Genomic DNA, 11,520 nt, shown 5'->3' with positions numbered 1-11,520 from the left:
GATGGGATAAAGCTGCATTTAAATTTAAAAGCAGGTGTTATTGCACTCAGCTGTGGCCGGGTGAGTGCAACTTATCCACAGCCCAGACCTCAGCCATACTTATCTGTCGGCTTTTCAAAAACGGCAAGCTCTTATGACCAGGGTCCGGGCTGCAGTTGGGTTGCACTTGTTGCAGCTGAGTGCAACAACCCCTGTTTTTAAACATAAAGGTGACTTTATCCTGTCGGGGATAAGTCTCTTTAAAATGAATGTGATAATCTCTGTGTGCCTGTCTGCAGATATGCCAGTCTCTTTGCCTGTAGTTCCAGACTCCTGCTCTGGTGTTAGTGGTATATTTTTCTTCCATGTCTATTCTCAGAGACAGACACCCCCCTCCTATGCACTTAACCTGTGCTCTGGTGTTAGGCAGAGCTGCTCAAGTAATAAAGAGAACATGACTGAAATTCTAAACATGGTGTCATTTATTACTTGACAGTAGCCAAATGTGAGATATTGGGCTCTTTATCCAGTAGAGGAACACAGTGTGCTTTAAGGACTCCTGAGACACACTGTCAAATGTTTTTTAAGAAAAAAAATCCCCACTGGGCTTGAAGAACACACAAGTGAGAGGGGGAAAGCTGCACAAAAGAACCCCACCATTGCTCAACAGGCTGAGCTCCCCATCTATCTGAACGTGGACCTTTTAGGATGACTCGTCTCTTTCACAGGTCTATTGTTGCTAAGGGAGAATGGCTGCCTTGTGGGATGAATTTTAGTCTGCAGCAGTTTTTCAGCCTGCTGTGGTGCTGAATTGATTTAATGAGATCCAGCATAGGAACACACTCTTTTAAAGGGGCTATTGAGCTGTAAGAGGGGTGGCAGTGACGGTAGCAGCATTATTTCTTTGTGGTTCAGATAGAAATAAGAAATGCCATGGGATCATCTGATAGACAGCCATGGTGGACAGATTTCTTTTTCAAGAGCTGGTAGACTAAAAAGGACAGCAGGGGTCTCTTCCCAAATGGCAGGCATTTTGTCGGTGTCTCTTATCTAAAATTAGAAGGAGTATGTTAAAAACAACCTGGTTTCCTTTATGTAATCAACTGCTCAGTTCTTAGGCCTAACTTAAGCTGCAGGGGCAGAAACAGGCATTTCATCTCCATAACTAAAGAAGCATAGCCAAAGGATTGAAAGCTTTTCAATGAGGATTGTGATTTCCAGTTTTCTAGGTTGGACTGTATAATGCTTGCTGTATAGAAATTAAGGTTGGATACTTGCTACTCTATCAACTGCAAAACAGAGCTGGAAAAACTTCCCAACCAGCGGGGACCACTGGCTGTGTGAATTCTAAAGTCATACTCTTTCTCTGACTGTAACAGTACTCACCTGCAAGTGTAATCTGTGCATCTGCTACTTCCTACTCCTCCAGTGCTCCTGAGGCCAGACTCTCATAATCTTTTAAGTGGTATAAGGTTTGATCTAATTCTTGTTACTAAGAATAGGCCAAATGTTCTGTTTTTCTTCCTTTTCAAAATATCTTCACCCATTGGGTTCCTAAATCTCAGGGCCTTCTCCAGCCCTCAGGGAGAGGTGGAGGACTCAGTGTGAGAGGATTATTTTGAAAAGTTATACAGTCGCCCCTCCTAATGTATATACGCGGAGGGGTGACCTCTGCTATTTGTAATGCCGCATGCGCCCAGGGGCACGCTCCATTCAAGCCTATGGGGCTTTAATAAATGTGAGCCTCAATTTTTGTGGATTGGGAGGGGGTTCGGAATGGATCCCCCACAAAAATGGAGGGTCAACTGTATTGTGTGTGTTTATAGACATATTACAATGTGTAATATGTCTTCTGGGGGCTACTTTGTTAAGGCCTAGGACATCCATCTGGCCTCTTCTCCCCCTCTCAGGCATTACTAGATGCAGTGCATTTGAGGAAGCAGACCAAGTCTATAAAAGCTTATGTTAGAACTTATTTCACTTATTCTCAAAGGTGCTATGAGATCCCTTTGCATCTTAGGGACTGTCCCTCCATCTCATGCTTTGGCTATGAAATTTCAGGATAAGGAAAGTTCCCAACTCAGGAACCCTATACTCAACATGCATGCAATTAATCTCAGACCCAACCTGGGCACCTGTCTGTAAGAGTGATTAGGTTTATTAGCAGATTGGGATAGGGTCTTTTCATTTGTGTCTCCTTCTCCACCCTATTTGTGGATCTTTGTTTCAACTGATGCCTGACAGGCTCCTTTCACTTAGACCCTCCATCTCATGCCTAAAGGCCTGTGTGACCTGTAATTCAGTGAGTATTCTATGCGGACTATTTAATATATGGTGTTATGGTTGTTGTTGTTGTGTGCCTTCACATAATTTCTGACTTATGGTGACCATAAGATAAAGCTATCACAAGGTTTTCCTGGAAGAATACTGAATATCAGCCAATATTTATTACACTGATGTAATAAACTCTCCCATACAAGCTCCTTGAACACAACTGAGGATAAGTGCTTAATCTCACTTCAGTTTACAAAAACAATTGATCTTCAAGTTTTGGTGTTTTATTGCACTATTGATTAAATCTATTCATAAACCAACTGAAATGGATAGAGCTGCAGTCCTCAATTCAGACTTCTTATCACACATTTGAGCATCTGTGTTTTTGGCTATCTGCAGAGGTGTCCAGAACAGATTACCCCCAGATAACAAGGGCCTACTGCATTTTCCCATTGACTGAGATTGATGAGACTTCCTTCTAGGAAAATTAACACAAAATTGCAGCCTACACACAATAACTTGAGCCCAGTGATTTTGATCTGTAGCTTTTTAGCTGGAAAAGTCTTCTGTGGCTTGAACTAAAGGAAGAGCCAATACATGGGAATGCTTTTAAAATTACTTAGATTTCATAAAACACTCAAGCTGCCATTTGGTGAGAGGTTGGAAGGTTACGCCACTTTCCTGACCTCTGTTATTTATTTATTTACAGTATTTATACCCTGCCCTTCAGCCCTAAAGGCTCTCAGAGCAACTTACAATTATTATTATTTTTAATTACATGGTTCCCTGCCTTCAAGCTTACAATCTAAAAAGACACAACACAAAAGGAGAAGGGAATGGTGGTGGGAAAGGGGATCAGGTCCAACAGGTCTTCTCTCCCTCTGAGGCCTGGACCAAGGCAGATGGACTGGAGGGAGGGCTCCTCTTCTTAGTTCAGGCCAGGTGGATGGAGCTGGGCCTGCATCTCTCTCTCCATGGCGGGATGGCACCAGATGAACTGGAGGGAGGGCTCTGCTTATTAGAAGGTAATTGGAAGGCAGAGGTCCAAGTAGAAGTAGAACTTGCAGATGCTGCTTCCCCTTGGCTCCAGATAGTCACTGTGATCCTCCCATTCTCTCTGCTGGGGTGTTTTGCAACAGAGCTCTTTCAGATCCGGATTTTATATCCCTCACAGGCAAAGCAGCTGTAAGTGATGGCAAACACAGTGCCTACTGAGTCAGGACCTCAGTCCTGAAGACTGAGTTGCATTTTGGACTGCAGTAGTCCCATTGAGTTCAGTGGCGTTTCCTTCTGAGTAAAAACATGCAGGCTCACATTATCATTGTATTGATATCTGGAGCAACTCCAGCTCACTTGTCACTCTCCTTAGGCAGAATTTGCTGAAATTGTCCAATATGCTCTTCTGCCACATTGAAAGCAGACATCTAGGGTTCCACTCAGCAAAGTGATGGGATCCTTTCACGCTACACAGTTATAGTGCTATAATTCCACTTTAATTCCATGGCTCTGTTTTATGTAACCATGGTTTTGCTGTTTAGGGTGGGGCGGTCAGACTTCTCAGTCAGAGAGTTTTCATATCGATCCGCAGGGAGAGGCAGGAAATAGAAAAATATTATTATTATTATTATTATATCTCACCAAATTACAAACACCAAGAAACCACAGGATGGAACCAGGACAGTTATGTGTAATCCAAGTGCTATAATTCTTTTACATGAAAGGATGTTGGATGAGACCACAAAAGGAGCAGTTCTAGTAGACTGGCAGTTCCAGGGGATTCTTTCTCCCTGTCGTTGAAAAGGTTCTGAAGTAAACTGGCACTTGTCAGATAAATAGATCAACTGAAAACTACCTCAGTGTGCTTCTATCACTCCTTCGTTGTTTCTCTGGACTGGGCCAGTGACAGAAAAATGGCATGAAAAATGGCTGAGCCTGAACCAGTGATGCCTGCTTCCTCCCTGCTTTGTTCTTCTGTTAGCATGATAGCAGGAGAGCAGCCTGTGTCTCAGTCTCGGCTGATTAAAAAGGGCTCTCACAAGGAGACTTGAAGCAGCCACTGAAACAGAGCACCACAGTTGCATATCTAGGCAATTGTGACTATCAAGCTCAGGCAAGGTCAAGCCCTGTTGTTCCAAAAGAAAGTTAGGCTAAAAGGAGGGTCCCTCCCTACCCCAGAGTCTACTAACCTGCAGAGGAAGGGAGCAGCAGGAAATGACAAAATAATATCTATTGACAGAAGCCCAGTTCAACTCAGCCTTTGTGTCGTTTTTATAAATAATGGTGTGTGAAAGGAAATGGCCTAGGATGATAGTACGTGGGATGATAGCCCCTTAAAACCCCACTGTGAATATCAGAGGTGGAGAAGGGGGTCTTAATTGGGATTACAATGAAACAAAGTGTTAAAATTTTTTCCACATCTATCATAAATCAAATCTGGTTAACATCTTCCTACCCAAATGCCAGATCTCTCTCTCTCTCTCTCTCTCTATGTGTCTAGTGGTCAGTGGTTCAGAGCTATAGCCATGAGGAAAATCATGCCTTCTTTGACCCTGAGTGAAGAGATTCTGTGCAACAGACTCTGCTTGAATGTCTTTAGTAAAGCAAGGATGGGAATCAAGTAGCTCTCCAGATGTTGTTGGACTGCAACTCTCAGCATTCTTCACCATTGTTTGTACTGGCTAGAGCTGCTGAGAATTGAAGCCCAAAACCTAGAGGGCCACACAATTTCTATACCTGTTAAAGAGCATCCACACTGGAATTAGTCTAGAATACTGGTATGCAAAGATCTTGCAGCACCTTTGAGACTTTAGTCTTAAAGAAAGCAAATGCTCATATTTGCACTTGGCCTATATGTTTCTTTTTAAAAATTACAATTTTTCTTCAGAAAATAATTACATTTTCTTAGGGGTGGTCTTTCAAAAAGCTGTTTCAGAAAAACAGAACAAAACAAAAACAAATGGATTTCATTAAAAATCAAGTTGTTCCATAAAGTGATTTTCCAAAACATCTCTCTCACTGGGATGGAACATCTGTTGAAATAACTAACATTAAAAAAAAAAACAACCTGGAAAATTAAATGTTTCATTTTTCTGTAGTTAACACGTGCCCTTTGAGCATATGGCATTCAAAAAGCCTTCAAGAAGAAGTTTTCTGTTAGCATAAAGTAATCGCACTCTAATTTTCTTTTGGCAGTGCCAGGCCTCCTGTTTTGTTTCCTTCATAAAACTGCATATAATCAGGCATATGCAAATAACAAACAGCCACCTTGGCCTACAGAGTCCATCTCTCCCTTTGCCAGGCTTTCAAATCACAGCTGTGATCTCACTCTCCCTGGTAACCTTTTGTGGCAGCAATGTTATCTCTGCCTCTTGACTTCCATAGCATGCCAGGGCCTGTTTTCATTTCAAGAAATTAGCCACAGAGCTGTGGTTGCTCAAAAGCAATAGGTGGAAAATGGAAGAGGATGTGTAGAAGCAATTTCTTCCATGTGGCTGCTGTGCCATCTCCTTTCACACTCAAAGTGAGGCTGCTTCTGTCTTGATGATAAATGGAGTCTGATTCCTTGATTGTGGCATTTTACCACTCCATTTATCCAAATACCACCAAATATTCAAAACTTTTGAGGTAGTCTAACATACACAAGGATGGTGAGAGCGTTCCTGCATACATCTGCTTACGTACCAAAGGCACAGCGCTTTATTATAAACAGTAAGTACTTGTTAATCACATTTTGGTGATTAAAGGTCTGCTTTTTAATCTTAGGTTGAAGATTATAGAAACAAAATTCTATTAGGAACGTATGCATGTATAAGTGTCCATTATACATGTGGATATCCTTATTCATGCACTGTGAAGGTTGGTATTTTCTTCCTTCCACATCACCCAAAGCCCCTCCTCAATTTGGGAGTTTATCACACTTGGGCTAATTTCAGCATTAAAGAGAGATTAAAGTGCATTTAAAGCACTTTAAAGTGAAAATTGTGAGTAATTGCACAAATTATTATCACACAAAATTGCACAAATAAAGTGATATTGGAAATGCATTGTTGCTGAAATCCCGAAAGTAAAAAAGATGTGTGATAATGTTTCTTTGTGAACACTTTAATGGTGGGTTTTGTACAATGTCATGTGAAATTGTTTTGTGTAATTACATGATTTTTCTAGAACATTCATGGGATAAACTCCCAATCTCCTTCGTGTGATAAGCTCCTTACTCCTCCTTCCCCTTAAAACATCATCTGTTTAAGCAGAGTCTGGATGGTTATCTGTCATGAGTGCTTGATTGTGTCTTCCTGCAAGGCAGGGGGTTGGACTGGGTAACCCTTGTTGTCACATCCAACTCTATGATTCTATGATGTTTATCACACTATGCTCTTAAAGAGCTACTATTCCAGTGTGACTCCTCTAGCAGCCTCCTGTTGCATGCTGGGATTGGCAGTTTTAAGGAGCTGAACTTCTCTACCTGAGAATTCTAAATACCCCTGCTTAAAACTGCCAATCCCAGCATGCAACAGGAGGCAGCTAGAGGAGTCACACTGGAATAGTACCTCTTTAAGAGCATAGTGTGATAAACATCATTATGATTCCCATAGCTAGATCCAAATGATGATGTCAGCATTGAGATCTGCTGGGGTCCTTCAGGAGTTTTGCCACTGCTGGTTACATAATGTGTCAGACTATGGGGATATAGCAGATACTTCTCTGATCATGCCTGCATCCCATAAATCTCCAATCCTACCTGCATGCCATAAATCATGAAATGGTCACACATGGTGATTTCAGGAGCTTATCAGGAAGTCAGGGGGAGAATCTTTGCCTCGGCGTAGTATAGGACTGAGGGGATGTTGGATTGAGGCCAATGTCTGTTTGTCTACTCATTCACATAAAGTGTTCTAATTATCAATGTTTCTACAGATGGCTTGGGAAAAAATACAGTTTCATCACCTACTCTTTCATCATCTTTATCTAAAACTCTCATAATTAATTTAGAATTTCAACCATTAGAAAGACATTGGAGAATCCTTCTACCTCATACATAGTACCCATCTGGTCCACACTGGCTGATCATGACTGGGGTTGTAGTCCAAAACATCCAGAAGACCCCAGACTGTGGAAGACTGTACTGGACAGTAAGAAGAGGAGGAAAGATTCAAGGAATGCATGGGTCAAGGGTGTTTCCAAGTATGAAGCTACATTTGGGGGTCAGAATTAAGGGTGAATGGCAAGGATTTCATAGAAAAGGTGAATTCTGAGGAGAAATTTTAAGGAAGGTAGAGAATAGGTCCAGAAAGACGCATGACAGCCCTAGCTTATAGGTAGAAGCTCTTTTTTTCACCTTTTCTTTTCTTTAAAGAAAGCAGAAGAATGGAATGTGTCTGGAAAAAAAAGAGCTGGATGTTGGTACTCAGAAGCTCTGTGGGACAAGACAGAAAATAAGAACTAAGAACCACTCAAAGCCACCAGGGTAACAAATCTAAGATGGTGCTGGATGCAAAATCTTTTGTCTCATCATATACAGACAAAGCAAAAACATTTAAATGTGATTTAAACTCACATACATTTCATTTCAAGGGATTTGTGTCAGGACCGAAAAGGTAATTCCAGACCTTTTTCATCATACTCAGTTTATCACTATTTTCTTTAAATCTCCTCTCAGAGGGAGGTTCTCTGATAGCCCCCCCCCCAAAAAAGCAGGGACAGACAAGTTTTTTTCTGTCTTTTGTGCCTGTCTGGGAGCAGCAACTCACCAGCAATGGGGGGACCAGTTCTTTTTGAAAGACCCAAAAGCAAAAGATTGATGTGCCAAACCTATAGGGAAAATGAAACCACAGCTTAGTCCTGCCACTGAAAACAACAGTATTTATCCATATACTGTAAATATGTTATTAAAGATGCATTTCATGTATATTAGAATGTACATCAGAACCTATCATTTCTATACTATATAAAAACTATGATACAAATTCTTTGCATACGGTGAAATGTGGTGTGATATTTATTTCAGGATCATCAGCAATTTCTCCTGACGCATACTGTACAACCTGCCACACAATTCTGAAGGTATCTGAGAAAATCTTTCATTTGCTTTTTATCATATGTGGTGTATTTGTGAAAAAGCTCAGAAATATTGGATGGAGATTCATTTGATGATGGGAGATATATTGAAAATTTCAGTACAGAAGAGACCAGAATGATATCTGCTGGGAATGTTGGAGGAGCTACTGGAGAGAAAACATGGAATAATGATATGTATGATTACAGTTATGAGAACTGTATGTGCTCATAAATGGAAGGAGGCTGCAATATCAACCAACGAGGATTGGTTATTAAAATTGAATGAATATACAGAAATGGATAAGCTGACAATGTTGAAGAGCATCTGTTAGTTTAAAAAAATGGGATTTGTTTACTGCTTTTTAAAAAAGTAAATTGAGTTTTATTTCAGTGTGTGCATTTGATTAATAATTATAATTCATTACTAGTAGAAGGAGATTTTCAGTTCAAATATCAGGAAGTTTAAATTTAGTTTCAGATATTGCCAAATGTTTGGGGAAGGGTCATTATATGCACAATCTTTTGCTTCTTTGCCTTTTTCTTTCTTGCTTGCTTTATCTTGTTTGTTTGGTTTGTATGTTTTATTTATGTGGAATTTTTTGTGTTAATAAAAATGTTTAAAAAAGGAAAGAAAATCTACAATGTGGCCTCTCTCAAATTGTCTGAGGGCAAATAACTTGCCACACAGGAGAGAAATCAGCTGTATTCCATCTCAGATTCCCACATCATTCTACACGCAATCAAACAACCAAGAAAAACCAAAGAAAGCAAGTATGTGATGTTCTGATCACCAGCCTTTCTTTCCTCCAGATTTACATGCAGGGATCCCCATATTATCTTTTTACACAGAGGCAGCCTGATGACCTGTGGGCAGTTGTTTGTTAAATTTAAACAGGGTGCATTTATAAAGGGTGGATTACATGATGGTAACTAAGCCTGAAAAACCAAACATTAGACTTCATGTGGTGCTCAACCAGTGCCCAATCACATCCTTTTGTGGAACAGATCATATTTAAGTGGGCTATATGCAAGCAAGGCTTGTGTTCCTAATTGTCCAGGGACATTGTTAACTAGATGCATTTGAAGACCATTGGTCTGACTGCCATGGTATGAGCATCTCAGTGTGTTAAATCTGAATGGATGATTTCCAATGGGCACCAGTCAGGAATGTGGAGTTGGTCACTGGGGACTTTGCAGGCAACTAGTTGCAACAATGCAACCACATTTATTCTGGCAAAGCAAGGGAAGTGTGCCAGTACAACCTAATTTCCAATAAACTTTCACAGCTTTCCAAGTAAGTTTTGGCTAGGAAACAAACATTTCACAGCCAGATGTATCCCAGCTTGCTTCTGAGCAACTGAGCTTTTTGTCATAGGAAGCTTTCATGAATTGAGACTGAAAATAAACTACATTTTCAGAAATAACACCTGCTCCAGACTGGATAGTATGTCTCTTCAATTTTTTTTTAATGAGTCATCTCATAAAAAACGAAAATAAAACTTGCATATTAAAGTCAGAGAGAAAGCAAGAAGTGAAGGAGAAAACACGAAGCCTAGACCTTTTGTTTTGTAATGTCATCTATAAATTTTACATAAATATTTTTTTGGGTGGGATGGGGTATAACAATAGATGACAAAAAAGCAAATAAAATGGGAAATTTGTGTGTGTGTGTGCTTACTTTTTTTTTAAAAAAAATTTTTTTTTCCTGGAAATCTAAAATGTTGCTAAAATGCAACTGGTAATACCACTGAAGATGGACATAAAGATACAAGGTATCTTCATGGTAGACAACAACAAAATGTTTACCACCAAGCTCATATTTTTATCCCCTTCAAAATTCATTTCATGTTGAAAATATTAAGAATGAAGTCAGTTTAAAAAAATGATTTTTTTGGAAACCCGTGGGCATTCATCACGTAGTAAATCAAAGATGGTCCTCCAAATTTTTTTATACTATGACTTCCTGCATTTCTCACCTGCAGCTAGGCTTGTTAGGATTGTTGGACAGTGTAGTTTAACAGCACCTGGGGGGACTGCATCATAGCCACCCCTGTTCCAAATGAAGAGCCATAGGCCACAGCAGGTGCTCTTAAACACATGAGCTGTAATTCACTTGGGTAGTTACAAACATGAAACCACCATAATTACATAGCTACACAGTGACTCTTGCCAGAACCCCTCTCACCACTTATCAGGCAGCAGTCATTGCAATCAATGGATCTCCTGTCAATCAGTAACTTGTTGAACTGACATTCCCAACCCCTGCCATGAATGATGTCTAGTGGGACAGGCAGAAACAAGGCCCCTGTCTCAATTCCACCTCATACTAGAGATTGCTTGGGTGAGAGGAGGTGGGCACATCAGTCAACTGCTTTCTTATTGAGAGGGGAACATATCCCTATGGATTGCAGTGGCTGGTGCCTGTAAGTGGGGATGAGAGGCTTTCACAGTTCCTATGTATCCCGCTATGCAACCCCCCTAGGTATATTGCATCATGAACATAAAATAATCACAAATGCATAGCTCTAGGTTATGCAGTTGTAAATGACTTAGAGGATTCCGGTGGTAAATAAGAAAAAAATATTTAAAGTACTGTGTGTCTATTTATAAGTCATATATGACATGCCATTCAAGCCTAATATGAATGGATTTTTGCTGTTCCTCCTACTTCTGGATTCCCCCTAAAATGGCCTTCCTGCATGAATGCCAAAGAACTTTCCAGATTTTCCCTGGCTTCGTAGACTCCTGATAGCTAAAAGAACTCTCAGAAACCACATCTATTTCCTAGTGCAGTGGTTCTCAACCTCCCTAATGCCGCAACCCTTTAATACACTACCTCATGTTGTGGTGACCTCCAACCATAAAATTATTTTCGTTGCTACTTCATAACTGTAATTTTGCTACTGGTTTTCTATGGTCTTAGGTGACCCCTGTGAGATGGGTCGTTCGACTCCCAAAGGAGTCACGGCTCACCGGTTGAGAACCACTGCCTTAGTGAATCTTCACAGCAAACTAGTCCTTCTACCCACCACAACATTAAATGTTTGCAGGCAGATATATACACATAGACTCAGTGTAGCATAATGGTTTGTGTGGTATAGATTTCAGAAGACCATGGTTCGAATCCCTGCTTGGCCATGGTAATCCACTGGGTGACTCTGGGCAAGTCACACTTTCCCAGCCTCAAAGAAAACATCCTCTGAACAAATCTTG

General features: G+C 40.5%; 1 long non-coding RNA gene across 1 annotated transcript; it reads left to right on the top strand.

Annotated features, from left to right (window-relative positions):
• The first annotated feature begins 5,968 nt into the window (after positions 1 to 5,968).
• LOC121925086 lies at positions 5,969 to 8,492 on the top strand. The gene is made up of 3 exons (XR_006102796.1): positions 5,969 to 6,108; positions 8,258 to 8,313; positions 8,428 to 8,492. It is a non-coding gene; the product is annotated as an uncharacterized LOC121925086 (long non-coding RNA).
• The last annotated feature ends 3,028 nt before the right edge of the window (positions 8,493 to 11,520 follow it).

Source organism: Sceloporus undulatus, chromosome 3, assembly GCF_019175285.1.
Source record: "Sceloporus undulatus isolate JIND9_A2432 ecotype Alabama chromosome 3, SceUnd_v1.1, whole genome shotgun sequence".
Classification (NCBI taxonomy): Eukaryota; Metazoa; Chordata; class Lepidosauria; order Squamata; family Phrynosomatidae; genus Sceloporus; species Sceloporus undulatus.
Note: the sequence above shows the minus strand (reverse complement) of the source record. Positions and strands in the feature narration are given on the sequence as shown.